This window comes from Ornithorhynchus anatinus, chromosome 15 (genome assembly GCF_004115215.2).
Source record: "Ornithorhynchus anatinus isolate Pmale09 chromosome 15, mOrnAna1.pri.v4, whole genome shotgun sequence".
Classification (NCBI taxonomy): Eukaryota; Metazoa; Chordata; class Mammalia; order Monotremata; family Ornithorhynchidae; genus Ornithorhynchus; species Ornithorhynchus anatinus.
The window spans coordinates 21986533-21992022 of NC_041742.1; the positions used below are offsets into that span (position 1 = coordinate 21986533).

Genomic DNA, 5490 nt, shown 5'->3' on the forward strand with positions numbered 1-5490 from the left:
GCTACTGTCAAAAAGGCTTAGAGCCTTGAGGGATGTTTGGGGATGTAGAGCCCATGTTGCCTCATATTAACAGATCATATTTTATTCACCACATTGGAGAGGAGAATGAAGACAGTTTTTCAAATAATTTGGACAAGAATCCCCCTTTATAAACCCTTCAGTATATTTTCTCTCCCAAGTGGATCATGGCAAGAAACTTAGGAAGAATGGTTTCTCTTTGTGTGCAAAAACAAGAATTATTTTATTTCCCCTTATCTTGGGGAAGATATCAGAGGTTTAGCTTTTTAAGGATGACATATTTTTCTTCCTCGAAGAAGGAGATAGTAAGGAGCCCTGGCACAAGTCTTCATTTAGCAGTATGAGTCCCCTGGGACAATTTGATATACAATCATGTAATTTTATATATTAGATAATTGTACAATGATTTTTTATACACGAGTATTGAAAGTTACATAGATTTGTATATATTAGATCGTTGTAGAGGAAAAATCAGTGTCTGTCGAGAAAAATAGGCATTGAGAATCTCATTATGGAGAGTTGTTTCCAACCTACTTTGAAGTAATAAGACTTGGCTGAATGATCACCAAAACAAGGCTGTGTCTGACTTGATTTCCTTGTATCTCCCCCAGGGCTTGGTACACTATATGGCACAGAGCAAGCACTTAACAGAATCCACAATTACTATTAAGATGTGGCTCAAGTAGACTAGACCGCTCCTTCTGGAAAACTGAAGTTTTGTAAGAGATAGGGAGTCAGATATGTGGGTCTGAAGGATCACCCATAGGTATGTGAATAATGGATCCTGCACTCTTTAAATTAAACATACAGAGAATAAAGGATCTCGACACAAAACAAAACAGAAGTGTCTGAAAGATGAGTGGGGCTCCATTAATCTCTCTAAAATGTTTTCCTCTTTTGTGTATGTGTGTGGGGATATTATTAATTTCTAAGTACTCAGTACTGCTCTTTGTGTTCAACATTATTTCATTTCAGCAGTTTTTTCCTTAGGTGTTTGGCATTAGTCTAAGTTGAAGAAGTGGCCACTGAAGAAAACAGCACAGTCCTGGAAATCACTTAATTTCTCCGTGCCTCAGTTACCACATCTGTAAAATGGGGATTAAGACTCTGACCCGCCTGTGGAACAGGGACTGTGTCCAATCTGATTAGCTTGTTTCTGCCCCAGCGCTTAGTACAGTACTTGGAACATAGTAAGCACTTTACAAATACCATTAAAAAAAAAAGTCAGGACACCTGGGTTCTTAGCAGTGTGGCTCAGTGGAAAGAACATGGGCTCGGGAGTCAGAGGTCATGGGTTCGAATCCCGGCTCTGCCACTTGTCAGCTGTGTGACTGTGGGCAAGTCACTTCACTTCTCTGTGCCTCAGTTACCTCATCTGTCAAATGGGGATGAAGACTGTGAGCCTCACGTGGGACCTGATTACCCTGTGTCTACCCCAGCGCATAGAACAGTGCTCTGCACATAGTAAGTGCTTAACAAATACCAACATTATTCTAATCCTAGCTCTGCCATTTAGCTATGGCATGACCTTGGATGAGTCACTTAACTTCTTTGGGGCCTAATTTTCATCATCTGTAAAATGGGGATATAATACCTATTTTTCCCTCCTACTTGGAATGTGAGCCTCATATAGGACAAGGACTTCGCCCAACCTGCTTATATTGTATCTGCCATAGTAATAAAAATAACAATAATAACAAGAGTAGTAATTTGTGATACTTGCAAAGCGCTTCTTAAGCATTAAGCATTAGGGTAGCTATATAGTACTTAGTAGATTGCTGGTACATAGTAAGCAATAAACAAGTACTGTTATTATTATTATCGTATGTTATTCTTTCATCTTTACTTACCTGAATATTCCAAAATGCTTGGACGACTCTTTGGCTGGATTCAGAAATAATATGCCCGAACAAAAAATGGATATACGGTTTTATTCCTGTCAAACTGTTAGCCACCTTCTTACACCTGAGAGATACTGTATTCTGTTTCCACCAGGAGAAAATTTTTCAGCGGCTTTTTTCACTTGGCCTTGTTGTTCCTAGGTTCATTTTTCTGGTAACAGGGTTGGCAAAAATAACACCTGCAGCATAATGTTACTCTCCAGTGCTAAAAATAATGGCCATACTGTGTGAGGCCTCATATATAATTCATAAGTTTTGATTTATTAGCTCTGCCATTAAGTCTAAGAGTGACATCGTTGTGGATGGTAATCAGTTCTGTTGCTTTTCAAGATTCATAGTTTCCATGATCAATGACACCCTCTTTCTGCACCCACTGTTTTGTCTTGGAGTTGGGTTTAGGAAGCTTGTGGACCATTGTTATTTATGGAAACATCCTTCCTCATTTATTTTTTTTACTGTTATTTGTTAAGCGCTTTCTCTGTGCTAAGTCTCAGGGTAAATACAACATAAATAGGTTGGACACAGTCCCTGTTCCCACATGGGGCTCTTAGCTTTCCAATCATTCATTCAATAATATTTATTGAGCGCTTACTATAGTGCTCTGCACTATACTAAGTGCTTGGAATGTACAAATCGGTAACAGATAGAGACAGTCCCTGCCCTTTGATGGGTTTACAGTCTAATCGGGGGAGACGGACAGACAAGAACAGTAGCAATAAATAGAAGCGAGCTTGGCACATACTAAGCACTTAACAAATGCCATCATTATTATTATTATTTAAGGGGGAGGGAGAACAGATATTTAATCCTCAATTTACAGATGAGAAAAGTGAGGCACAGATAAGTTGTGACTTGTCTAAAATCACAAACCAGGGAAGTGGCAGAGACAGGATTAGAACCCAGGTCCTCTGCCTCCCAAGCACATGATACTTCCACCAGGCCATGGCACTTCCCTTCATCATGGTAGACGTCAAATGGTAAGGCCCAGGGAGGCAGTGAAAAACCTAGAGGAAAGAGCACAGGAGGGAGCCTCAGGAGGACTGGGTTTTAGCCTCACTTCTGCCACTTGTCTGCTGTGTGATCTTGGGCAAGTCACTTATTCTCTATGGACTCAGTTTCTCATTAATAAAATGGAGATATGATAGATTGTGAGCCCCATATGAGACAAGGATTGTGACTGATCTGATGACCTCTATCTGTTCCAGCACACGGCATATAATAAGTGCTTAATAAATGCATTCTTAGTATTACTATTAAGTAGTCAAATGGGGGAAGCAGGGTGGCTTAGTGGAAAGAGTCTGGGCTTCGGAGTCAGGGGTCATGGGTTCGACTCCCGGCTCTGCCACTTGTCAGCTGTGTGACTGTGGGCAAGTCACTTAACTTCTCTGGGCTTCAGTTACCTCATGTGTAAAATGGGGATTAACTGTGAGCCTCACGTGGGACCATCTGATGACCCTGTATCTACCCCAGCACTTAGAACGGTGCTCTGCACATAGTAAGCGCTTAACAAATACCAACATTATTATTATTGTTATCCCCTCTCAGGGTCGCACCTGGAAAGTTTCCAATACTCTACCAGTTTCGGCTATGGGAGGGAGAATCAAGCGGTCGTCTATCCATTCCATTCCTAGCTTGAGCTCTGGCTAGTGAGTGGAAGGCAGTCTGCTACAAGTCAAAACTCACTCGTGCTGGGCAGCAGCAGCATGGGGGAGAGTCGAGGGTGGAGATTCAAGTTTACTGGGCGGAAGGAGGCCACAGTAAACCACATCCATATTTTTACCAAGAAAACTCTATGGATACCCTACCAAAACGACTGCAATGGAGAGCGGGGCGTTCTGGGAGAGACGTGTCTGTGGTGTCGCTATAGGTCGGAAACGACTCGAAAGCATAAGACAAGTCAAATGGAGGTTTAATTTTAACAAAATCCCACCTGGGTGAAAAGGAACTAGTTTTTGCAATTTTAGATTTTTCAAGGTTAAGGATCTAAAGAGTAGCTAATGGGAAAGTGATAGAGGTAGGAAGATCTACCTAAGAGCATAATTTTTGCAATATAATTTAAGGCTAGTCTTTTATTCCTCTTCCCTTAGTAATCCATCAAAGTAAGTAGCTTCCTATCTCTTTATGAATTCAAAATAAACTAATTCATTTGCATGCCAGAGAATGCTTCTTGGGTGTAGGGTGATGCCAAGCTATATGTAAAAAGTATTTGGGTTTCTCTCCATGCTTACTTTCGAGTTGCTAGATTTTCATATTTTTTATCAGATGTTTTCAACTCTTGTGAGTTTTCCCCACATTAATAGTCTCTGTGTGATAAATGTGGTCTGATAAACATTTGAGGGAGTTCTCCCCCCACATTGAAGTACATTTGAAAAATAAGATTGCATGGCATCTTTCATTTATCAGTTCGGATTTACTGAGCACCTGCTGGGATGAGCTTGAAAATAGAATAATAAAAAAATTGGTGAAAAGCTGAGCCAAAATGTAATTTTTTTCCATCTTTTTGGCAACTCTCTTTTTATTTATCTGGTTTTAGATGTTTATAGCTCTCTTCTTTGAAGAGCTTGAGATGTTGTGCAGAACATTTTGACCTTTTCTATAATGACTCTGGTACTCTCCATTATGCTAATCTCCGTCATTTTAAAAATACTTTCTCTTTGACTGCACCAGTATATTATTTCCATTGTATTTATTTTCTTTCTTTAAGCCTCCTGTTGAAAGTGCTCAGTTTACTCTAGCACTCCTACCTTTTTTTACAATCTCTCTCCCTCTCTCTGTTTATGGTATTCATTAAGTACTTACTATGTGCTGGGGTAGATACAAGCTAATCCAAGTGGCACCAATCCATGTCCCGCATGGAGCTCACAGTCTTCATCCCCGTTTTACAGATGAGATGACTGAGGCACAGAGAATTTAAGAGACTTGCCCATGGTCACACAGCAGACAAGTAGCAGAGCCAGGATTAGACCTCAGATCCTCTGACTCCCAGGTCTGTGCTCTTTCTACTAGGCCATGCAGCTTCTCTCCCCTCCCTTTTGTAGAATTAACATCTTATATGACTGGTTTTCATTACTCTCTCCCTAGCCAACATTCTTTTGGATCTATTTCTACTGTCACTGCATTCATAGTGATAGTATCAAGGTGTGTTCCTTCCCTTGGATGAATCAAAATCACCCATTTTTCCTTGAAATCAACAGCCATTTCACATTGAAATGACCCAGTGACTGGAGGCCTTAATTCCCCCATACATCCCCATTAGCAAGGGAGGAAAACAAGGCCTTGAACACATTACCATTACATGTATGTACAATGAGCCGTCCGGGGGTAGGTATCAAGGGCTTCGATTCAACCTGGGGGGAACTATTGAGGGGTATCTCCGAGGAACTAGTCTTGGTACCAGTTGTAATCCATATCTTTATTGATGATATGAAAGGACGATTTAAGAGCATGATCAATTATTTTGGCCAAAGTGCTGATATGATGCAAGAACGGAATAAAATCCCAATTGACCTTTGCAAACTGGAAAAATGGTTTCCCCGCAAAAGATGAAATTCACTTAGGGAAAATGCAGTGA

At 40.6% G+C, this 5490-nt stretch overlaps 1 non-coding gene across 1 annotated transcript; it reads left to right on the top strand.

Annotated features, from left to right (window-relative positions):
- The first annotated feature begins 3454 nt into the window (after positions 1-3454).
- LOC114817092 lies at positions 3455-3592 on the top strand. The gene has a single exon (XR_003764942.1). It is a non-coding gene; the product is annotated as a small nucleolar RNA SNORA7 (small nucleolar RNA).
- The last annotated feature ends 1898 nt before the right edge of the window (positions 3593-5490 follow it).